General features: G+C 41.3%; 1 protein-coding gene and 1 long non-coding RNA gene across 2 annotated transcripts in view; one reads left to right on the forward strand and one right to left on the reverse strand.

The window, feature by feature from the left end:
• The window catches only part of CLDN10 (claudin 10), a 54,352-nt gene that overhangs the window by 21,291 nt on the left and 6,981 nt on the right, over positions 1 to 26,080 (reverse strand). The gene's annotated exons all lie outside the window — the stretch shown is intronic.
• LOC107201439 lies at positions 225 to 25,250 on the forward strand. The gene is made up of 2 exons (XR_001520213.2): positions 225 to 396; positions 24,567 to 25,250. It is a non-coding gene; the product is annotated as an uncharacterized LOC107201439 (long non-coding RNA).

Consider the following 26,080-nt stretch of genomic DNA (forward strand, 5'->3'; position numbering starts at 1 on the left):
ATGTACTTGGAAGTTTTTGAGTCTACCAAGCAATACTTCAGCTCATTTTTGTGTGTAATCTGTGTGCAGCACTGTGTTTTCCAATTTCTTCAGTGCAATGTTTGGCCAGCCTCCATGCTGACTCTTGAAGAAACAGTCCACTACTGCCTGTAGTAAATGAAGCCGTGTATTACCTAGGAGAAAATTCATTTGGACTGCTTATTTTTGCTGGGTCACAGTCCAGAGTAGCCAGCAAGACATTTGCCAAGGGCAGGACATAATGTGCTTTGCCTGTTATGTTAATGCCTTCATGGTCCCATACGGAAAGTATTTTTCTTTCATTACATTGCAGTAGTTCTACCTTGTCATTGCCCTTGCAAAGAAATAAAGCCTTTTCCACTGATAATCGAGATCCAGGTATGCACTGGGTTTTCTTCTGTTTTCCTCTTTGTTTTCATCTTTATTCAAGTGTCTTTTCTCAGCTGATTCTTTATTTCAGTGGCTCATTTATGTGCTCATTGCAGCTTTTTAATTCACTTTATCTGCAAGCTAGGTGAAGAAGAGCAGAATCACTTTTGAGAGTTCAGTATTAGAACTATGTAAAGTCTCTTTTTTCCTATCAGAAATGCAGTTTGTCTTTTAGAAAAAATTCTTAAACAGTTTCAACTTAGGTTGCAGTTTGTAAGGAGAGTTTGCAGCACTGGATGGTGCCTCATGCTGATGGTGGGAAACTGAGCATGTTTCTGATTTTGGTGGTCATACATTGATTCAAATATTGCACTGCACTTTTTGTTTTCAAAAAACTTGTATGTTTGGGAGACAATGGGATAATGTAGAAATCTCTACTTGGTATTAGCTCTGGACAAGTTCAGTTTCCTTTTCTTTTCCAGTGTTTGGTGTAGTTATTTTATGTAGATGGGAATCAGAAAATCTTTCAACAGCAAATTCGTGTTTCAGAACTCTCTGGGTGACAAAGTGGTGGATTTTGATTGTAAATTGCTTGGCAAACGCCAGCAAAATAAAAACACCAGCAGATGCCAAACATTGAGACTGGAGACACCAGTGTGTTCGGTTTTCCTAATGACTGCTCTTTGTTTTTATACTGGATGGTGTGCTATTGACAAAAATTACTTTCAGTGATGTCTGAGGATTAAGGATTTATTTGGAAAGATGCCCCAGAGCATTTTGTTCATCTGGTATTCTGGGAACTGTTAACTTTTCTAAATACATACAAGAAAAACCTGATTTTGTAAGAGAGGGTTAGGATATGGTATGCAAAAGCTACAGGCTTGCTGCATCCTTTAGAGAACTGGACACAAATGCTAAAATTTGGCTGGAGGAGGTGCTTGTGCAGTCTCTGAATATACTGTTAGTGTGAATTTCTGTGCTTCAGTATGAAATACAAAACATAAATGCATGAAATTCTATTACCAGCCAAAAATCCCACCCTACCTGCTCCAGTCCCATTAAATATGGGACATCTCTGGAAAGTGTACAGTTTTATGGGAGGAATTTTCCTGCCTGTAAAGGAAATCTAGAGGCATGGGCTGTAGGCAGCAGCTCATAGATGCCTGTGTACAGGCTGGTCAGTGACTGGAGCCATTTGGAGCTGCAGTTCTGTGCCAGCCATTGTCCTCACCAGGCACCTTCCAGTGACACGTCACATGCCCTGAGCTGTGAAAATATTGATTTTGGGATCACATGCCTGAACAAGTTTCAATTTTCCTCCCATCCCAAACAGGATCTAAGCTCAAGCTGGGATCCTCGTTGAGCAGGTGTATGCCCTGGAGGTTGCTCAAAGCCCTTTGCCTGCCTATTCTTTGCAGGAGGTTTTATCCACCTCTGCCACAACTGTTCTCCAGCTCTGGCAGCACATTCCCAGTGCTGGGCATTTCTGCAGGCTGAGGTTGGCTTAAGCATGACCAAAAGCACAAGTGCCTCTCTCCTGCCTGCAGAAATATCACTCACCACTGTCTCTCTATGTCACTCCACCACTTCTCTGGGAATGATGGCTGAAGGTTGCCAGCCTCAGGCACAGCTCTGTACAGGGAGACCAGAGAAATGGAAGACATGACAGGTTTTGAGGACTGAGTTTAAACTACAGAAATAAAAAAACACAACTAAATCAAAAGGAAAGTGCCATCCTCCACTGTGTTCAACTGAAGTTAATTCTTGCATTTTTCCAGCAAATCTCATGCATGGTGAGCTGACTGAGCAGCTTCTGCTCACTCACTCCAGCAGCCCAATATTGTCCTGGGTTCCTCAAGAACTTCCACCTAATTTCTACACATTGGCTGCCTGTTCTCATCCCAGTGAATCACAGCATGGGTGGTTCAGCAAGAGGGCATCTTGGGTTTGAAGCCCTCATCCCCTTTGCCCCTCTCACATCTTCAGTGGTGGCTCCCATACTGAGTGTCTTGTGCAAGCAGAAACTGTCCAGCTGCCCCAAGAGCCTTGCAAATGCTGATGTGGTTCCTGGCTTTTGGCAGGGAACAGAGGCATCCTTGGATGCATGCCTGTCAGCTGACAGGCTCCTTCCCCAGATGCATTTCAGTGATTAACCTGCTGCCTCTGTCTGTCAGCTTAGGGGTTTCCATGCCACACAAGAAAAGACAGGAAGGTTAGATTTGCTTGAACTCCCTGGGACCGGTATGATGTCCTAAGGGTGGCATCCTTCTGGATATTCAGCTCAATATCTGCCATGTGGTTGGAGTGATGCAGAGTCCTGTGAATAAGGCATGTAACAGACTGTGTTGCAGACTTGCTCTCCAAACAAGGCTTGGAGAAGTCAAGTGGCTCTGTTTTCCAAGGCAGGACTGTAAGAGGTCACTCTCCTGTTTGTGCTGCCCCTGAACTCAACCTCTCTTCTGTGAGACATTTCTCGGCACGCTGGTGGTCTGCTGGCTTGTGGGAATGGCCCCTGCCAAGTTCTTCAGGCGTGGAATAGGTCGTTCCCTTCTCATTCGTCAAGTGTTTTGGTTAATTTCTAATCAGAAGTGCCTTTGAACTTCTGAACTTTGAACTCAGTGAAGGAAGCCTTCCCTTGAGTACATCAAAGCTTGTTGCTGTGCTTAGGGGAAAGATTTATGCCACAAACTCATCATGCCAAGAAATTATCGCAAGTCCTTTATGTGGCACAGGCATAATTGAATATATTAATATGCACAGGTAAATAAAATAAAGCCATTAGGCTAGGATGCACACCCCTGAGAGGAGAATTTGCTCTGCAGGTTTTCAAACAGGCTGAAATACCAATCACTGATTTTTCACAAAGAAAATCTCTCATTTGTTAGAACACTGCAAAGAAGAACACTCATATACGTATTTATTAATTTATATTGAAAGGATGTGATACAAATAATCTTGTATATCCCTGCCTCACACTATATCTCAGAAGAGATCAGGTTCTTATCAAAACTATTATTTCCTAGATACTGGAGAAAAAATATTTGGCAACAACCCCACCAACCACAGTTTCATGTTTCCTTGATGACATTAAACGCATACACATTTCCGTAAGTAAGCATTACCATTATGAACCAATAATGAAGCAACTCATAAGATAGCAAGAGAGGTTTAGGATAAGTAGAGGAGACTAAAATAACCCAGCACACATACCATCCCTTCCCTTAGCGGGTGAAAATGTTCTTTTCCCTTTCCTTACAGAAATGTATAATAGGACACTACAAATGGTGTCTACAACAGGGCCTCTCTTGATCCACAGAATTTCTTCTGCAATATTCTTACATACTACTGCACACCACCCTTATATCCCTAGGATAATTCATTACTACAAGTGGTAGGGCATGTAATAATTACAGCTATTCATTAGCCTTATCAGGAATGATCTAGATTTACATGCAAAACAGAGAAAGGTACTTCCTTTGTAATTCCTTTGTAGCTTTGTTTTGCAGGCCTGAAAATGCCACCAGGACAATAATTTTATTAGGATTTTGGTTTTCATCCTATTATTTTTTTTTTTTTTTGTTCTACACTGTCTGGCTTTAGAAGTTGCTTTAGTGTGTAATCCATGACAGAAGGGTCCCCAAATGAGCTGGTTGTGAATCACAGGTCGCTATCATTCATCAGCTCCACTCAAACAGCAGTTTACAGCAAAGTATGACATTCTGTGGTGGTTTGTTCATGCAACAGCTGAGCTTTTTGCAACAGGGAAGTCAAGTACTTGAGTCATGTCCATTTGTTTTCAGTAGGCCTGCAGTACGCTTGAACTGAGAGTTGTTTCTGCATTTTTTTCCCTGATGACTTCCAGCATTTGATGCTGATTTCACTTTTTTCCTTGTATGACACCTAAGATAAGACATCTCAAGCCCTTCCTGATCCTCACATGAGCACTGAGGACAGTGTTTAGCATTTCTGTGGGCATGCTCTGTACTATTGCAACACAATACTTTTCACTGCAGTGTTCCATCACCTTCAGTGACTTGGCTCTATTGTCCCAACGTATTTGCAAGCTTGGGAATACCCTGAGTTATGATGGTGGCCCTGTATAACCACCCTTTCATGCGATTAATTTTGGACTAATTTGTACTCATCAGTAGAGCTTTCCAGATTGTCTATTGGAAGGATGAAATCGCCAGATCATGTCAATGAGCTCTAGTCCAGTTCTGCCTTGTGTCTCCCTTCAGAACAGCCAGGCATGGTTCACACAATTATTTCTACACTGTGCATCCAGAGACTTGCAGTCTTATTTAAATTATGTCTGCTCATGACCAGCTCCCTAAATAGTTCACATAAAAAAACTAACTGCCAGTAATACTTTCTTCACAAGGGGATGTGGAGGGGCTGGTACCAATCTCTTCTGTCTCATGACCAGTGACAGGACTGAGGAAATGGCATGAAGCTGAGCTGAGTCAAGAGAGGTTTAGGTTGGATATCAGGAAATGTTTTTCACCCGGAGTCTGGGCACTGGAACAGGCTCCCAGGGAAGCGGTGTCAGCACCAGCCTGACAGAGTTCAAGCAGTGTTTGGCCAATGCACATGGTGTGGTTCTTGAGGATGGTCCTGTACGGGGCTAGGAGATGGACTCAATGATCCTTATGAGTCTCTTCCAACTCAGGATATTCTATGATTTTATGATTCTCTGATTATGAGCTCAATCCTGGTGTCTTTTATTATTATTATTATGGAAGCAATGAAGAATTAACACCAGAAGAGGTCAATCAGTGAGGGATTTACTTAATATTGGAGTATTTTATGGAAGGCATGAAGCAGCTGTGAACACTGTTTCTCCAGCTCCTAAACCACTTTCTGATGCCCATGTCAGGAAGGATCTCTAAATGGTGATGGTAAGGGTTGACCTTGCCTTATGTATTGGTATGCTCATATATTTTTTTCAGACTCTTGTTGCCTCTTAAATTGAGACAATACTACTACATTAGCTATCCCTGGCTGCTGGGAGCAAGGGTGAGGCTGAGATGCCTTTGTGCCTGGGGAGCAATATTCAGAGCAGAGACTCCAGAGAAATACAAAGTTTTGACCACTGCTGTAGGCTGAGGCCACAGAGGGCACACTGTAACCTCCCCATCTGACTGAACCATGGCTAGAAATGTGACACTGGCTTTGCACCTGAGCATGCAGAGACACCTTAATTGAAGAGTTTTTGTGTGATGACTGTTTCATGTATGCTTAGGGGCAGGGTTATACCTTTGAGCAAAAAGCAACTCTTTGTGAGTGCATAAATCACAGAAGAACTGCGTTTGAAGATTGTATCATATTCAGTGAAGGTGATACAATCTTCACAGCATTTGTATCTTCGAAATGAGTTATTATTTTGAATAATGATCCATGCTTGTTCATTTTCACGTGAACAGTTATGAGGAAAGCTTAAGAAGAAGGATTTACTTTGAGATTTCAAACTCTTCCTCAAGGTCCACTGGTCTGTGAGGTTTAAAGATCACTGACTAAGGCCATGTGAAGCGGTAACAGGGATTGATGACACTTGAATAAAGCAAGTTATCAATCTTTATGACAGCTGCCATCAGTAACAATGTGGTCTAACCACAGTGACACTTCTCTTCCTCTCCCTTCCCTTGCAGCCAAGACTTCAATACCTCTGCAAATGACTCTTCATTCTGCTCTGTATTGCAACATTGATGGTAACCCCACAAATGAAGTAATCAGAACTTCCCACAAGTTCATTTACATTTGAAGTGAATATGATGCAATATGACAAGTGGTGTTTGGCAATAAGCATGTTATAGGTAACCCTGTTCCACACTGTCACTGTAGAGCATTTCCTGGCAAATGCAAGAGGTGGGATTCTGTTTAACTTGGATGGCCAAAGCACAGATGTCCACATCTGGGCTAGTCATCAGAGCTCCATGCATCATAGTCAAAGGAGTCTGCAGAATTACTCAGCTGATAAATATAGGGTGAAATGGGAGAACTGTGCCCCTGAGTCCCTAATTCATTTTACTGACTGTAAAATGAAGCAAAATGGGCAGATTCTTATGGAGTCATCTATATTACAAATGTCACAAGATGAGATTTTTTACTGTCAGATATTTTAATATCAAATCTGATATTTACAAATGCAGATAGAAATAGTCTGAAAAGATTTTGTCATTCACAAATACAGGCTGGCAGAAACCTAGTGCTTTTGTATTGCTGGAGATGAATTTTGCACCCTCTACTGGAAAATATATTTGGTGCATATAAAACATGGAAAAGGGATATAGATACAGTGAAGTCTTCTCCTTATTGTCCTAGAGCAGAGTTGTTATATGCTATGACTAATCCTTAATTTCTGATCACTTACAAGTACTGGCACATACGGATCCTGATTTGTGAATTTACCTGCTGCTGAGATTAATAACCAGACTCTGCCCTCTTGTGAAATATGATTTCCAATTCAATACACTGAAGCTCAAGGAAAATAAAGATTTTTAATATTTTAAAAATTTCCATTGGTATCTATTTACCTGGAAAATCCAGAGCAGAAAACTACATGGAAAGCCTGAATATAAGCTCAACTATGGCAGTTTCATAGTGGCATTGCTCGATTAGTGTTAAGATCTATGCACCTCTGAGTTCACAATCAGATCCTTTATGCAGTCAGAGGAAAGCAAACAGAAATTATTATTTCACTTGTAAGAAGGAAAAGCTCTTTTCAGGGTTACATCACATGCCTTATCTCCCTGAACAAGCAAATGTGACAGGTGGATAATGCAAGTGAAAGAAACAGTTAGACCTAGACAGTCTGACCTTGGAAGAATGGTAATTTTGGTTATCAAAAAAGAGACAGCTGATAGTTTGCCCTCTAAACGAAAAGTTCATTGTCTGAAACTTGAAATGTGTGAAAAGGGGCATAAAAGGAGTATGGACAGCTTTCCAGGTGGGACGTGCACATTCCTCTCTCTGAGTTGTCTCATCCAATTCAGCTGAATGACACTTCTTACAGTCTTCTAATTTAGGCAGGACACAGGAAAATGGAGCAGGTAGTTATCAGAGTTTGATATAATGAGTCTGTATGCTCTCAGCAGAAATGTTTGCAGGGAATCTGCTTTCCACTGATATGACATGGTCGCATGCTGGAGGTTTGTGATCACTCACATGATCACTCACATGAATTTCCCTGGATGCTGGCTAGGTATCAGTAAATGAATAGCAAATAAAACACATCATCAGATGGATTTACTATGTTAAAATTGCAAAGATCACAAACTACTCTTTGCACTGCTGCCAGACCTTTGTCATAACATCTTAGGCAGAGTCTTAGCCAATGGTGTGAAAAGGATCCCCAGAATAACCAGTTCCCTCCAGGCAATCTGAGCCTCAGAAAGAAAAGGCACTTTGCCAGGAATAAGAAATGAGATCTGTTTTGTGAAATGAGCTGTTCTTTAGGCCAGCTCTCTTCCCCAGCTTGGATAAGGCAGGATCAGGATAGACACAGTACTGACAGGTGGCCCTGCTTAGCTGAGCTGTAAGGTATTACCTTTGCTAACTGTCCTTGAAAAGGGAGGAGCAGTGGGGCAGCAAACGGATATGAAAAGATGTCGACCCACTTCTTCTGGGGAAAAGGACTAACACTGGAAGATATATAAACATTTAGTGTCCAACCCTTTTGCCATTCCACAAAGAGCAGGTGGGGTCTCAGCTGCCCTAACCCACAACTACACAAAAATGACTATAGATATGCTCAAAATTTTTGCATCTGTAAAAATTCAGGGTCCTGTATGCAGCTCCTGCTCAGTACTGGGTATTACAGCAATCATGAGCATTCCATGTATGATGGGCTGAGTCCAGTACAGAGCTCCAGTAGCCCCCACTATTCCCAGAAGTATCATTTGTTTCCCTGAAATGGAGAGCTTGCCGATCTGGCTGTGCTCTACAGCCAGTGAGCCTTGACTGCTCCCCACTCCCAGCCATGCCTGTGCAAATTAGTGGTGGGTCCCCTCTCTTGCCAGCTTGAAAGGCAGCATGGCTTCCTGCACTCTAGCTGATCTTGGAACTGAACACATTTTGCTACAGGGATCTTGCAGCAGCAGGGCCTGTAGGTTTTCTAAGGATAGGAAAAATCCGTTCTTTGAGGACTGAATTTCCCATGACTTCTCAAACTCTGCACAGTGACAGAGGAATAGTTCTGTTGACACTTTGATACTCCATGCAAACAACATGAATGCATGGGGATGCACAGGATGCAACAGGACTGGAGAGTGAAAAAAAGCGAGAAAGGAAAAGAGAGAAACAAACCTGTCTCAAACAAACCTGGAGGAAAGAAATCTGTCTCCTTTGGACCTGGGAGACATGGAAATATCTGGCACTTCAGAATATGCTGCCTGTGGGCAGGGAAAACACAGGCGTGAGAAGTAATAGCAAGCCCTGAGGAAGAACTTGTCAGGTGTTAGGGGTGTTCTGGCATGAAGGTAAGAAAGCACAGCAAAACAATACATATGGTCATTTTATAAGAAAGACTTACTGTTAAATAGCATGGCTATGGGATAGGGAGAAATGCATGAGGAATGTGTAATACAAACATGGGTCTCACTTATGAACTGCAAGCCTGAGCCATTTGCTAATTTTGAATGGAATCTGTCTGTCTTAACATAGCTGTCTCAAGTTTAGGATTTAGCCTAAGCCCTAAGCCACTGAGTCTAAACTCCAAGTCTGGAAGCTGGACACTTCCAGTGGGTGATCTAGTCCATTGACTTCACATACATTACTCTGGGGATCCCTGTCTCTTTTCACTTATTGCGGAAGAGCTTTGAGATTATTACCTTAGACATTCTCTTTAGACTGCTAAAATTAGTGATGTGAGCCCCACCTTCTAAAAGTTACTCAACTCAATAGGCAGTACTGTTGAAATTAGTGACTGGCTGTGCACCTCTGGAAAAGCAACTTTCTAGACCAGTGATAAACTAGACCACAATTTGGCAACTGTCTGCGTCATCTCCTGTCTGTAAACAGCTGCAGTGGTCACACTTGGGAAGGGTTTATCTCCTCTTAGATGATGCCTATTTTATCCATGGATGGTTGAACCTGATTGTTGACAAATAAGATATAGACACAAACAAAAAAATCTGTTTTCATCATACTGAGTGAGTTGGTTTTTATGCCTGTGGTAGAGTATGGCCTCAAACTGTGGTGAAATCAAGTTATCGTACTGTGGACAGCTAGAATACAGTGAAAAGGTCACATCAGGAAAGAGAAAGGCATAGACCTTTTTCACTGTATTCCCAGGTATTTATGCACTGTATGTGCCCTGACAGACAGAGTGCAAGGCTTTTGAAGTGTCCTTCTTTACCCCAGAGGCAGCAGGTGGGATGAGTGGATAACGTTGTCATCCTTGCTGCAGGAATCCATCTGATCTGCCTTCCAGGGTCTAAGAAGCAGCAGTGATACATTTCCGCCATGTCTTCTCTTTAGGGAAAAGGTTGTGTCTGACCAGTACCTTGGGAAATGCAACATTCACATTTACTGTGTTATTTATGATAGGGTGAAATTTCACACAGTGTTGCAAGTCACCTGGAATGTGTTTGCCTTGGCATGCCCTCTTACTGCCCTCAACTGAATTACAGGCATCTCTTCAGGTATCTATTCAGGCAGATCTTGTTCACTGAATCATTTACTACCCCTGGGTGGGAAAGCTGGCAGGATGCTGCTGCTCACGTCTGTGGTACTGGGCTGTTCTGATATTCAGCAGGTGGCAAAGGAGGTGGGTGAGTGAGAACTTTACTGCTCTGTACTGCAGAACTGGCAGTTAATTTACGTGTACTTCTGAGGTGCCCACTGGGAGTAGCTCTGGATCTGTTCTTGTTACAAGACTGCTACATTTTAGTTTGTAGAATGGGAGGAGTTGGCGAGAATTTTTTGAGGCAAATGTATTCTGTCCAAAGTGATCTGTATGGAAATGTCTGTTCTGTTTTTTTGGCATTTGGTAGGGAAGTAGGGAAGTTCCAGAGTGAATGGTTTTGTCCTAAAAATAATGATTTTCCCAAGCAAGGTCTACTGCAAATTTGCCATGGGAGTAGATCTCAGCATATGTTGGTCAGACCATAATGATGCTCTTCAGCTGAGTTACCTGATGGCCTTTTGCACATATTCATTTGTGCTTCATGGCATCTCTATGGGGGAGGGAGATGTTTTCACCCACTTAACCTTCTACCTGAAATCCTTTGCCACACTTTAGTGAAATCACTTTTGTTTTCATGCATAATAATTTTTTTCCTTTTCACAGGCTGAAGTAAAAAATGGATAATTTTTTCCCCTTTACTGACTCATTCAATTTTACCCCACCTACTTACTCTTTATTTTTTCTCTTTTAGGTGCCTCAGCTATCTCTGTGTTGTCTTGAAGAGTTTCAGATGTTATGGGGCAAATTAAATGGCCCCTCTAATAGTGCACCTTATATTTCAAGGAACAGTGTTTTCTTCTTTGAGGATTTACATATCTCAGCTTACCCAAAGTTTTAATTTTTTGGATTTGGGGAGATTTTTGGATGTGGGGATCCATACACATTTTGATGAGAGGGAGGAACACAGGAGCAAACGTGCTGGCAACAGCATAAAATGGCCATCTGTCTCCCTCTCACAATGTCCCATAAAGCTGTCTTTCTTAAGGCAAATTCTCTTCCCAGTGACACTCAGTAGTGCATTGATTCCTGGGCAGGAGCTACATATTCACTCTTGCAGGTTAGAGACCTGTGTATGTGGGACATGTCCTGCACTTTTCACCTGCCTTTATAAAAAAAATGAACCAACATGGTATTGATTTGTTACATGTGCTCATTTTCACCTGTAGGTTTGCCCAATCCCACTGCAAACTCTACTGGTATTATTTGGAATTGCAGAATGAGTTTACTTGACTTTCCAAGTATCAGTTGTCCAGACACTATTAAATTTTCAGTCTTTCAGGAGAATTAAATGTGACTCACAGTAAGTGACCTCGTTGGTGGTGCTTTTGAGTACATGAAAGCATTTGTTTTCCTCATACCATTTAATTTTGTTTTTCATATCTGGGCCTTGCAATGGCAGTTGTACAGGCTTTATAGTTTGGGGCTGACCTTGGGAAGAGTGAGAAGTGTGGCAGTACTCTTGTTTACAGCAGGCATTGACAGAATATTGCAGGACAGGCTGCATGGTTACATAAAGGAGAGGTGAGCAGTCTTAAGAAATGCTAAAACTGTACTTAGGATCAGCTTTAAGATCAAAAAAAAGGTGCTATCTATTGGCAAAGCTGATCTGTGGAGCCTGTTGTCCTCAAAAACACATGCCAGTTTATGTTTTGGTCAAATTAATTAATTACCGCCAAAATAGATGCTGTAAGTGAAATAAATTACATAGAGTTGACAATGATGGTGAGGATGATGAAGGGCCTGGTGAAGACCCAGTCAGTGTGGGCAAATGCACCTGGAGACTTCAGTCTCTAAAAACCGACCCCAGATAGTTAGGAGCCACCTGGAGGGGGGCTAAAACATTTAGTGACCCCCTACTGCTACTACTACTTCTTTGTATCTTGATGTCAGGGCAGGATGATACAGATATATCTATATATCAGGGCAGGATGCATCTTAGGCAGCTTTAGCTAAAATATTTGCCTCAATTTGTTGTGTGGATTCTTATAGTTTGCAGAGAGAGAAGAGGCAGTCCCAAAGGACAATTTCTTCTCTGGTTAGGGCAATTACAGTAGATTACAAAAACAGCTAAGGAGCAATTCAAATACATAAGCATATAAGGCTAGTGCCATTTTAATTATTCTAAAGCACTTTCCAGTTCCCTGACTGGGGGATGTGTGTCTTCTCTACGATATTTTCCAGGCCTGCAGAAAGTTTCAGGTATTTTAAGGACTTTTAAGACGTCCTGTGCTTAAATACCTCAATACTTCCCTTCTGTTTGGGTTGTAGGGAGCCTTCTTTTAGGTCCTGATTCATTCAGTTTAATTCAGGAGTGTAACTTCCCATGCTCCCTCTGCAGAGAGGTCTGGAGAGATGTACTCTGTTTACCTAAGATCTGATCCCCTCCCCTCCAGAGATGCCTATAGAGAGCTGAAGCTGTGCAAAAATGCCAGTTGACAATGATTATTACTCAGATTACTAGTATGCTTATCCTATTTCCTATTTCCTTATGGATTATCCTATTTCCCACGACCTGCACAAATAACAAACAGGTAAAATGTCCCTTTAATCTTTAAATGTCTCTCTTTTTTTTTTTTTTCCTTAATCAAGCAGGCAAAATGACCACTTTCTCAGCATGCCATTCCAGCTTGTGATTATCCACTGAGTTCAATAGATGTCCCAACTCCTCAGTTAAAGGTCTCAGTTTCATGGCACATCTGAGTGTCTCAACTGAAGGAGCAATTCACCCTTTTATATACGACACAGTCTGCCCAAGTTCTACTACACCACAAAACTCCTTACCTGGGATCACATGAAACTGCAGCAATAACACAACTATGCTTGAGAGGTCAAATGCCTCAGCCTATCTGGAAAGAACCACTTACTCCTCTGAGCATGGGATTGGGAGCGAGGATGGCCAGATCCCAATTTCTTCATGGGAAAAAACAGTTCACTTTTGTGATTCACTTTTCTGTGCAATAAAGAACTACAAAAGCATGTATGCTTAACACTCATTTTTAGATAGATTTTATCATGAAAACCTCTGCTTGCTGATATAAATCTCTGCCTTTACTGATACATTATTTCTTTTAAGATGACTTACAACAAGAAATAACCCTGAAAGTATTTATTTCTCTCCTTCATGGAGCTCAAACACCTCTCCAGATAAGGAATACATCTGAAAATCGATTTCACATTAAGACTTGATTGACATTCAGGACAATACAATAATTCACTGAATGGCCTTTAGAGGGAAGCAGATCCAAAGGATGCATGGAAAGATCAAGAGCGAGCTTTTTGTGAAAACAGGCTGCCAGATCTTGTTAGCCAAAACCTGAAGCTGAGACACTTGGCTCATTCTCTATGTCTCTGTGTAGTACTGGGTAAGATTTGAACACCCCTCACATTATTCCAGTCTGAAACCTCTCATACAGTGAAAGACACCAGGACTATTTTGTCTTAATCTGCTCATGTCAGGAGACCTTGTTGCTTTGTTTCCTGGGAGTCTTCCTTTAGCCTTCAAAAGCTACTGTGAAAGTAGGAGCTGGGCATGGAAGAGAATCACGGGAGCATCTGGGCCATATGGAAGTGGTAGTCTGGAGAGAGATACCTTCCTGTCTGATCTTGTAAGCTATTAGTTGAAGTAAATATGTGACCTGAAGCTTCCTGACTTCTGTCTGCTCTATTGTGAGGGATCAGGCAAAAATATTGTCTGAGAAATACCTACATATGGGCACAGAGCCAAAATCTCAGAGGATGATTTCTAAATATTACATATTTGAATGGCTGTGGTACGTGTGACCTTGTAATTCCATCTGTCTGAACTATTCTTTTTACACTAAAAAGTGTTTTAAAGGCAGAAAATTATTTTAAAAGTCTTTGGAGATCAGAAATGGCAGCAAAGTCTCTTTGGGTAAAGTTCTATGCCCTTGCTATGTTCTCTTTATATCTTGGGGGCATGCTGATGGGGCAGGAATTACTCAGTGGGCAGCTTGCCAAGGCAATTGCCTGGGTGCTGCACTTCTGGCTGATGTTTTATGAGGACAAGGCAGCTGTCCTATATATAGCCTGGAATGAGATAATGAGTCTGAAACAGCCTTAAAAAAGTTAGTGCAATTTTCAGTACATGCATACTTCTCTATAAAGAAGGTCCAAGCAACGAGCTCAGGCATTGGACCTTGGTTGCCAGTAGTAAAACTTTATGGATCATTTTGAGATAGGCTATCTCTCTCCAATGTATATCTGCTCTGGAGCGTGCCCTGAGCAATCCTGATCATCAGTCTGTCCTGTTCTATTTCATGCCACAGATGGAGGCCTTCATAGATTTGTGGAGGATTTTTAAATGGCAGAAGCATCGAGAAAGACAAACAGGGCCAAAATTTTAAAAATACCCCCAAACCAGCAAGCATCAATTATTGGGTTTTCTTTTAACAGGTAGTGAAATTAACTACTAGTAAGTAGCTTTAAAACAATGAAGAGACTTGTAACAGTACAGATTAGCTATATCAAATCAATCTAATTTCTTTCCTAAAAGGTTAGAAGGACAGTTAGGTAGAAAGGTGTACTTTATTGTTGTAAAACTTGAGTTTTCACACTTGACAAAAACAATATGAGGTTTGCTGAAAACATCTTAAGGCAGGATGCCAAATACTGACTGAATCATCAGGACCTTCCTGGCCATGATGCCCTCAGAGGGGTCTGCAGGGATCTATGCTGAGCCTGCTGCTTTTCATCCTTCATTAGCACAGCAAGCCAATAGGAACCCTGTTATTGCTGGCAGAGCTACAGCACATGCTATTGAAACAATGTGCATGTAAATTAACCTATTCCTAATTCTGTCACATTACTTGTAAGATGACTTTCAGACTTGCACCTTGCTCCCTGGCAGCCCCTGCATGCCCTTTCTGAGAGCAGATGCTGCCCCAGACATGATGGGTCACAGTGCTCCAAGGAAGGCTCCTCTGGAGTTCCCAGGCATATAAAAAGGAGGTGGATCCCCCTTTTAAAATGAGATGTTATACTCCAAACTTACATAAACAGGATTTATTATATCAGGTTTGGTCTATACCTTTTCACTGATATTGCTGAGGGAAGCTGTAAGCAGATTAACAAGTGCTGGATGTAAGTTTAAACTTTAATCACATACATTAGCATCCAAGGGTTGTGCAAGACAGCATTTCAAATGAAACATATAAAGAAACTTTCATAACGTTTTACATGTTGTGGAAACCTTACCAGGTTTGTATACTCTCACATGTGTTAGTCATAATTGGACAAAATATCCTAATAATATGATTTCAGGTTTTTACCAGTGAACTTTTGAATCTCTAGAAATAGGAATAAATCCACTGGAAAAAAACACAGATAAACAAAAGTGTTCTTAGGCATTTCAAGGACAAAAAGGATTATCCACTGTAAAACCTCTCCTCTTTCCAAATAAAGTCCAGTTGATCATGCCAGCATAAACAGCAAGGGGAACAGGAGAAAGAACACCTGTGCCTGGGTAAAGTGACACTTCCCTCTCATTTTTCTCTGTAGGTGAGAAAAGTTTTATTTTCTGTGTGGACAGTAATTTGTGGATCCCCAAATCAAATTTTCAGGAATGTTTATCCTGGAGTACCACATCAAACTTATTAATCCTGCCAGCAGGCCAATTCTTGATGTATTTACATAAAGTTCTTCCCCTAATAGTTGTTTCTTGGACCCCAGTTTCTGCTATAACTGGCTATATGAGAGCTTCTGTCACATACATGGTAATGGATGATGATAAAAGCTGAAGATTTGACTTGATGATTGTACAGTACTTTTCCAACCTCAATAATTCTGTGGTTCTATAAATTAATTATTAATAGAAAGGCAAACTCAAATAAATAATCAGTTTCTTCCTAAGTATAAAACAGAAGCTTGGATAAGTGACCAACCCATCTAATTCCTAGTCAGATAATTAAGACCAGACCCATGTCTATGTCAAAACATATTTTCCAAAATAAATAAAAGATAAAAGAACAGTGTGAGATGCATAAAATGTACCAAAGGAGGAAATCCAAATTGGTTTATGCTACAGAGGTTTCAAAATATGTAATTAAGAGCACATTATTGATGAGGACAACTATCTTTATTACTTCCTCAGCTACATCAACTGATAACCTCCTGAATTATTTTGGAATGGACAGCATGAGGAGTCTCCTTCACTGAGACTTTTTGCCTTTGTGATGGCTACTGAGAATCTGTATGATCAAGACATTGATTTTTATTGCAGTTACAAAAATGTTCCCTACACATATTCTTCTCAACCTTGGATTTGTTATTTGAATAAAGTTTAAAGACATCTTCCTCACAGAAAATCTCTGTTGGTCAATGTCCTCTCCTCAAGAAACTCACAGTAGAGAATTTCTTCCTTAGATCTCTCTAAACCTGTCCTCCATCAGCTTAAAGCCTTTCCTGTTCTTACTATCACTGCATGCTCTTATGAAAAGTCCCTCTCCAGTTTTCCTGTAGGCCTACTTCAGGTACTGTAAAGCTCCTTTAAGGCCTCCCTGGTGCCTTCCCTTCTCCAGGGTGAACAACCCCAGCTGTTTCATCCAGTCTTCATAGGAGAGGTGCTTCAGCCTTCTGATCAACTTAGTGGCCCTCCTCTGGACTCATTCCACTAATGTCCCATGGGCACTGGAGAAAAGTGGGTTCACCAAGCCCCCAACTGCTGCTGTCAGTTTTCCTTTTCTGTGGTCTGGCTGTGATGAGGAGTTCTGGCTTCTGCCTCATCTCTGAGTGCAGACTGGACATTTTCATCCTTCAAGATGACAAGGAATTATAAACTATAAAGCATTTCAAGTGGATAGGTGGGGCACTGCACCTTCTTGATTTTGACAGAAATTATTCCAAGTCAAGAAATGTAGCAGTGACTGGTGGAGTAACTCCAAGTACCCTGGAGGAACAGGACCCTCCAAACCCCACCAATCCAAAAGAACTTTTTTATTTTGTTTTTTTTGTGAAGCAGTGTGATCAAACAAGCTCGATTGTCTTCTACCTCCTTTCTCCTCCTCCATTTTGACATAAACCTACCCACTTCCTTTGAAGTTTGCTCCCTAGATTATAAATACTCTAGGACAGAGCTGCTTTGTGCTTTGTGTTTGCATAGTGCCAGTTACAGGACATACTCCTAGAAGCCAATAATAGACAATCAGCTTTTGTTCAGGTTTCAGTGGTTCCTGACACGTACAAATAGAGCACAATGCCTCTGGTCGGTTCCTTTGTGGAGCACTGCATCAGGGAGATGCACTGTCCCAAATGTGTGAATATAGATGACAGCTGAGCAGCAAAAATATCTCAGGAAGCAGAATCAGATTCACAAATGTCCTAAGCACCCTACAGAGGTATATTTTCTTTCCATCCTTGTCAGTTCTAAAATCTCAGTGGTTTATAGTAAAATTGAAAGTGGCACAGACTTTCCAATGCAAATACAGTTTTATCCCTTGAGATAAAGAATGAAACTTTATTGCTGGAATTAAAACCTAGATATGGAATTCAATAGTATATGAACTACTGTAAAAAAGAAGCCAAACTTAAGAACTACTTTTGGTCACATTGCAGTATCTCAGTGCAGACATCTGAAGCCCATGAGAATTGGAGGCCAGTTAATCTGCTTACTTATTTGACATTAAGCATCCAAAGTGTAATATTTTGGGCTGAAACAGCAGCTATTGAAAAACAAGCACTAAGTAGATAAGAAAAGCTTTCTCACGACATTTTTAACTTCTTTAATCCAATTAAAAGCAGTGCTTCTCTCCCACATGCTGATGTCCACTTGCACTGCTAGTTTTTCACATGCCCTGCTTTTTCCCTTCCAGGACCTGAGTCCTTTACCAGATTAACAGGCATTCAGAGGAGTGGTGCAAGGACAGAGATAAAAGAAGTAGCTTTTAAAAAATATTTAATTTTACAATAATGATTAATATATGAGCTAATCATAAGGATAAGTGGACAAATAAGAACATCACTGTTATTATTCTGGCTGTATTTTAAGATAATAAAAATTTAAAAGAGTTCAGACTGTTTGTGTATTTTAGACTAGTAAGGTAGATTACTTAAGATTACATGTTTGGGGTTATGCACTTGTGTTACCTTATGCCAACTGATGTTGCCATATGCTGCACATTCCCCAGATTTTGTTCTTGTACCAGTATCATGTGATCTCCATAAACTTTTTCTGACATTTTCTTTTTAAAGTACTTGACAATCTGTTTCTAAAAGGAGGAAGTTCTGTTGGCCTCATGAAGTCTGAGTCTTATGTAATTCCATCAAAATCTGTGGAGTTTCCCTGGCATTGAAACGGCAGTAATTTAGGAATTACTCAGGCTTTGCATTTCTTGGACTTTGCCAGTGGGAACTTGGAACTAGCAACATAAAAATTACTTTTAATTGCATCCGGAGATCCCCATTTACTTTCAAAGATACAATCTTCATCATCACACACCCTGGATCAGCACACTTGCATTCATGTTTAGAAGTTTAATTATGCATCAATTACACGGGGGAAGTTTAAATTGAGATTTGCTGTTCCTTTTGTTTCACAGATTTGACTAAAATATTCTGTTTATTTTGGTGTCACTCTCATAGCTGGCATGACTGATTTATCTGATGACTAATTTATTTGACTCCAGCCAGACATATACTGCCAACATCTCAACAAAGGGCTCCTTTGGAAAGGGTTTATAGAGCTTCAGTTCACTCTAACTATTAAACACTTCAGAAAATGTCCATTGATTCCTAAGAGCTGCCTTCAAAACTGAGTTTAACCAACCCTTCCTCTTGATTAGCCTTTTTGCCCACTTTAACTACTTCTCCACCAGTCTAGGATTCGTGGAGGACCTTTCAAGGAGTGAAGCATCTTTAACAAGAGAAACAAGGGACAACTTGAATTTGTGTGCACACATGAGGACCCAGAATAGGTTTTATGTAAAAGCTTGATGAAAGGAATACATGGCAAGCTGTTTTTGAAATAGCTGGCTTTACCTCTTGCATGAGTGAGATGCCAGCTCTCAGCAAATGCCTATCAGAGACTTGTTTTCCATACTCACACCCATCACCACACTACAGCTAAAGAAGAACATGTGTTTCAGCGGGGCACCTGGGCTGTGTGGAAGGAGGGGGTGACAAGGCTTGTCACACCAGGGACAGTCTGAGTCCTGGTAGGGTAAAGGTCTATTCAGACTGAATAGAAGAACAAAGACTGAATGATGTGGGATGAAGAAGGACTCCTTGATCTGAGGCGACGATTAAAAGGCTGCAGCACTTTGTCCCTGCAGCAGCTTTCGGTGGAAGTGTTGCTCCCTTCAGGCACAGACTAGGAGAGAGGAGAGAAAATTAGCTGCAGAAGGAGAGAAGGAAACTGCTTTCCATGTGCTCTCATGTTTGGATTGCAAGTTATAGGAATTAATTACATCCATCTGATCTGAGGTACGGGGATCCACCTGGAGGTATCTTCTGAGTCAGGATAGATTCATAGTATGTCCATACCTTCACTAATCATCCATCTGCTATACTGTTAATTGGCATGTCTAGACTGCTCCTCTGACCTGCTGTAGACATGTCCCAGAGATAAGACAGAACCTGTCCCAGAAAGGGACAGGATTCCCTGTTCCTGTTGCCTATAAAGTGATCACAGGATGATTAACTAACACACAACATTTTACACCACTCATGTCTAAAGTGATCTGGGATAAATCCTAAACCTCTGCTTAAGATCCAGTGCTGGAATTTTAAAACCTCATCTATATCCAGATTCAGGTGCCTGATGAACCAGAATAACATCTCCCAGGCAGGAAGAGAGCAGAACTGTAGGACCCACACCATCCAAGACTCTTCTGTGTGATAGAAGGAGCATAATATTATCCTTAATAGCCTTATATCCTTATAGATGGAGTACTTCAAGGAGTTTGATCTATAATGTCTTTCTCTGCCCCCTGGGCCCCCCTTCTGTTTTGGACTCTTTCAGATATGCTAGGAGAATATTGTTTGACAGTAAAAACATCATGGAGAAGTGAAATAGGATGAATATGAGTTTGCTGCCTTTGTTTAGGGCTGTAGATTTCTTAGCAACACCTAGGCCAAATCACGGGCATCAAATGTGTTTCATAGAGCTCAATGCTCTGCACTCACAGGACAAAACACCCACTCTAAATTAAAAATAATAAAAGTAGGAAATACTATTAAAAAAGGTGCAAGAGGATTTAATACCAACTAGCCTTTGCAGATCAAAAGTTCACTAAAAGATCTTCGTAGTTCAAAAGCTATTGGCAAGTGGGCATTACCTGCTGTATAAATTGTATTTTCCGAATAATAGCTTTCCACTTTAACAGGTTGCAAGGGGAGTCCCAGAGAGACAAGAGGTGAGGACATGAAGAGGTATATTTCACTTCTGGCAGCTAGAACTGGAGTGTAAGGCTGAGCTGATTCAGGTATCATAGATATCATAGATATCAGACATAATCACAAAGCAAAACAACTGCAGAGTAGGAAAAGTAAGCTAAGGGTTAGAGGCAGGCTGTCTGTAAAAAAGGGCAGTTGCTTTTAGGATGGAATGATAAAATTGCTAATTTTAAATTCTTTGTAACAATCCAGTCTCACCATTTCCTGCGGTATTACCACTGGACATGGGGAACTGATTATACTCTTCCTGTTTTCAACCACTTATTGCATATTTAAAGACTATCTCTGTGCCTACAGCTAGTCTACTCTTCTTTAGACTATACAGTGTCAACTCTCACAGTCTTTCCTCATAGACCTGTTCCATAAACTTGAGGGTTTCTAGTTGCTTTTATCTGTGTGCTCTTTCCAAGTCTTCTGCATCATGCTTCAAGTGTAGTACCCAAAGTGGACACACAACAGCAGCAGAGGCTTTGCTTGGGTCGAACAGAAGCCATCTCACATCTTACAGACAAACGAATTTGAAAAGTCCTCCTTGTTTGTTTTTTCTTTTGTGAAACAGTAAAATCTATATGCATTAACTAGTTTCAGCTGAGAGGATTCGGATATTGGATTGATCCCTGCTAGTCTATCTACGCAGCCCCCACAGCTGACAAGAAGCTTGAGAGAATTTTTGTTCTGCCGAGTTTCCAGGAAGTTATTTGGAAAGCAGAAGGTAGATGTTTTGAGGCAAAGGAGAGGATAGATTATAAAAATTTAAGATTACCTAAGCAAATACCAGGTCAGACATAGCACTGACCTGTCTCTGCTGGTAGCATGAAGGAGACAGTAAGGCTGCAAGGATGTTGAGAGAAAAGGAAAACAGAAAGAAATAAATCCATTTCAAAAATATTGCTGTTGGTAGAAGTGAGTGAAATCAGATGCAACCCAGTGAACTTCAGACCCTGAAGTAATGTTATTTCTTTCACTTACTGAGTAAAGTGAGCATGCCAGTGAAAAAATTTCTGGCTTTAAATCCACTTTGAATGACTCATGCATAATAAAAATAAATCTTGGTTGGGAGCAGACTTTTCCTGCTCCCATTCCTTCTTCTTTTAAAGATCTTCTCAGATCTTTCTTTGCTTCCTAGTTCCTGTCCCTTGTTCAGCAGTGCTTTCCCTTCAGCATGGAGAGCTATAACCATGTGCTGTGAGTGTGTATGAGCAAGGGGGCATAACATAGACTTCTGTTGCTAGATACAGGTTTTTGATACTATCCAAGGTTCAAAACTGTAAAGAACAGGTGGCTGAAAGCACTCAACGTCCTTAGATAAGAGTTCTCACTCATTCTGTTGCTTAAAATGCTAGAAAATTTGGAAATATTTAATTTCTCCCAGTTGAGTGGGTAGACTTTGCTGAAACTGAGAAATTTGGTGCAGTGCCTCTTGTGCTAAAAGTGGTGGCAAATTTGTCACCATTATGTTCAGGCACCTTGCAAGCTCATTTTCTGCTTTCCCAATGCTCTGATGTGTTTGGGATGGCTGCAGTCCCTGTATTTTTTCAGGATTTTTCTTCCTTACTCCATGACCCAGCTGTTGTACATCAGACTTGTTTTCCTTGTCTGCTGGAGTTTTATCTCCTGGCAATCTCTTCCCAGGAGAAAGCCATCCCCATCTCCGTGACTCTCCTTTCACCAGGTTGTATCTGAGTTTTGCACACGTAGACCTTGCTGATAGGTGAAAATCTTATCAGCTGGCCCTGACAACCTTTCCTGTCCTAGGCTGCCTTGAGCTTGCCCTTAGGTCCCTGCAGTAACCAGAGCAAACACTGCACTGCAGAGTAGTGAGTGACCTTAGGAAGCACTCGGACATTTGCATATTATTGCATACATAAAAAGAATAATGAATGTCGGTGGGATGTGGAGTGGTGCGGAGCACGTCTTATCAACAGTCTCCACAAAAGCTCCTTCATTTGTTTATAAGGAACTGCAGACCAGAGGTGCTTCAATTTGTAGACAGGAAGGGTGAGGGGGGAAAACACCTCCACTTGTTTTCTCCTTTGAACAACAACATTTCTCTTAACCTTAACCAAAGAAGGTAGCGAAGCCACTTGGCAAACAGACTTGAGTGAAGTACCTCGGCTGGAAATGTTGGCTTGTTTGTGTTAACACGCAGAGTTCTGCTCCGTACGTGCCGAGGGGAGCGCGGGGAAGGCCTGCCCCACACTGTGCAGCCATTCCCCGCACCCTCGGCAGCCCTCACACACTGCAGCCTGCTGGCTTCGCCTGCCCTCTCTCCTCCTGCCTCCCTCCCTGCTCTGCCCAGCACAGCCCCTCAAGAGGGGCCAGCACCAGCGGGACGGCAGGGCAGCTTCACTGCTCGGAAGGATTAGCTGAGCCACGGGCTGGGGGTGGCTGCGCGCTCGGAGAAGGCCAGGCCAAAGTACGGCACTGCAGGGTGCCCCGGCCGTGGGGAGAATCGGAGCCTTGAGGCACAAGGGGCACTGACGCTTGAAAACGCTGCATTTCCGTGAAGAACTGACTTTCTAGGGACGATATTAAGTGAGCACAATATTGGAGATTTTGTAATAGCCACTGAGTAAAACAAAAATATGTATGGCATGAGGATGTTGAAAGGTGGTGTAAATTAAAGATGTCTATTGCATTAATTTTGCTGGAATATATTTTATCATCTGCTTTGTTAGGTGGAGCATTTCCATTAAAAATATGATATGGAAAAGCCAGATGCCATTAATGATTAGGTAGTTAGTTAATTGAATTACCTCTTTTCCCCACTTTGTGAGATAACTATTTCTGCTACTAACAAAAGGTAGCTGACTCAGGGCCCAGCATCTGGCACGATGTTTGCTAGGATGGGATGCCAGCCTGGGGCAGCAGCTTGGGCACGTGGTGAGCTTGCACTGGAAAAGTTGTTTATATATTCCGAGAATCCTGTTCTCCTGGTGGCCCAATAAATACAGATACGAGCAGGGAGTCACTTTCACTGTTTCTGACTGGCTGGGGTTTGGTTTCTGCTTTTGCTGCTTACAGGATGAAATATGAATAGAAAGGCTTTTATGTGGCATTCCGTGTTATTGTTTAGAAATTCATTTGTGAAGAAGGAAAAGGCAGTCTCCAAACAACGTAAGATTTTGGCAGATTTCCATCTACAGAGGAAATTTAGGACTGCAGAGCTCTCGTTTCCTTTGGAAATATTATTCAGTGTGCATTGCCCTGAATATGAGCCCTAGACACATCTTTGTTTCTGACTGGTATCTGCAGAAGAGAAGCCTCTCATCTTAACTAGATACAAAAGTAATAGCAACCATAAAAATTGTTAGAGGGGACCTGGTAGAAAACCTGCATGTATTATTCTGAAAACACATGAATGAGAACCTTCAAGTATTTAATTTTGCTTCTCATTTTGACCATCAGGTTATGCAATTGTACTGTTTCAAACACCAGTAGAGTCTGTATGATTAGCTTTTGGAGGGGGGGGCTAGAAGTAAAAACTTGGAGTCTAACCTAAAATACTCATAAAATAATATTAATGACATATCCAGTTGATGGTGTACAGTTTTAAACTGTTTTAAACTGTTTAAACAGTTTACACTTCTACCACATGTAAGCCTTGGTTACAGAAAACTGTTCAATAGTACAAGATAGCTCAGGATGTGCAGTTTAAAAATTTTGCCTTTATGCAGGTTAATCCTCAGGAGGTGTTTTACTAGAACATGGTTAATTACCTTCAAATTAACATACATTTTCTTTAGAAAAGTTAACACTAAAAAAGAAACCAAACTTTCAAATTAATGTGTCAGTAAACTTGGACATCGTCTTCAGAAGTGTTCGGTACCTCTGCTTTTTTAACTGTTTCAGGTAATTTTTTAGAAATGTAAGTGGTAAATGTCTGGGTGGCCAGCACAAGCTGTTTAAGGGGAGATATGAATGAAATGTTCTCAGGGGACTTTGCATGTACCTGAATTTCAGCATGTGCTTTGCTGAATTGAAAATATAAATGTTTCCTTTCAGCAGCTGAGAAATGCTCTGGCAGTTAAGAATGTCCTACATTAAGGCACGGAAATCTGAGCTGATGTGCTCTCTCCTGTTTTAGGAAATGCATCCCTGAAGAGAAACATCATACAGGAGAGCCAGGCTTCAATGTCATCTGTAGACAGAAGATTGGGTGGATTATGGGAATCTACTGGGCACCAGGGCCCTCACAGTACTGGCAGCAGGACTGAGTCAACTACCCAGAAAAAGTGGGTCTCTGAAGCCCTGAGTTGCCCCTGGCAACACCTCTGCTCCAAGAATTTGGTTTAATTTGAGTCAATGAAAAACCAAAGGGAATACACTGACCAGCCTCTGAACCAGCAAAGATCCATGGCACCCACTCCAGGGAAGGCTTATAAGGATAACCAGACACTGTAGGACTTGATGCATGTGGGATATGGGGAGGAGTCCCACGTGCACATCTCTAATAAAATGGCTGTGCTCATGGGGCATTTTGCTTTACATTGCAAAACTACATGTAATTACTATGAGACATAGGGTAACATGTGCATTAGGGGATTTAATATCCCTACTGACTGTGGAGTGATTTGTTTTCTCTGGCAATGTACATGTGACTCTTACTTGCCTAGCCAATTTAATGTAATAACTGTAGGAGAGGTTTTTATGTGCATGTATTTTCCCCTACATTTCCCCATATTCATTCTCAAGGTATTTGCTTAGCTTCTCTCCTCTGCCTTGCACTGCTCCATGATGGAAAAATAAATATTTAAGAGCTTAAATCTCAGCAGTGTGAATTTCAAAATCATCAGCTTTAATGATTTACAAATTCAGCACTTCAGCCTCCTCTTACCCTCTGTCTATCTCAGCTGGTTTTGCCAGGTCTCCTTTCCCCTCCTGCTGCAGGGACTTGTGAAAATGAAATGGATTGTATCTCTGAACTTTGAATGTAGCTCTGGTTGTAGCATGACTGCTAAAAAGATAAGAAGAGGTACATTGGCCTCAACATATGCCAGAGGGAAGCTCCCCTCACCCACCTCAGTGCTCACAAGGCAGACCAGGGTACAAAACCTGTTTGAACAGAGATATTTTAAGACACTGGCTGCATACCAATTACTGCTGAGTCCTATTCATTTTGCAGTAGACTCTCTGCTGCTATGTAGCAGTAATCAAAGAAAACTAAAAGCAAGCATAGATAACAATCTATCCTGATGTGAGTATCAGAAGATGAAAGAGCTTTGTTATTAATGCCCCAATAACAAGCTTTGCATTCCTGTCCTTGCACCACACTAACAAATAGAAGCACTTTCTACCTTTCAGGTTTCCTTAGTGATTTTCTTCAAATGAAGACCTCTCTGGGTGGCAAAGATCTGTAAAAATGAGTGAAGATAAGCAAAAGCAACATTACTCTTGTCTAGATACCACATCTAGACAAAAGTGGAAAAAATCTCAGCACTGTAACCTCTGTCCTTGTCCTTGTCCAGTGAGAAGGCTCAGAGCACAAAAAGAGGATTGCAGAGATGCTGTCAAGTCAGACAGGTGTAAATGAGCTAAAAAGGGGGACTGGTCTGCAAGGTCTTGTGTTTTCCTGTAACTCTGAAGATTTTAAAGCAGTAT

Source organism: Parus major, chromosome 1, assembly GCF_001522545.3.
Source record: "Parus major isolate Abel chromosome 1, Parus_major1.1, whole genome shotgun sequence".
Taxonomy (NCBI): domain Eukaryota; kingdom Metazoa; phylum Chordata; class Aves; order Passeriformes; family Paridae; genus Parus; species Parus major.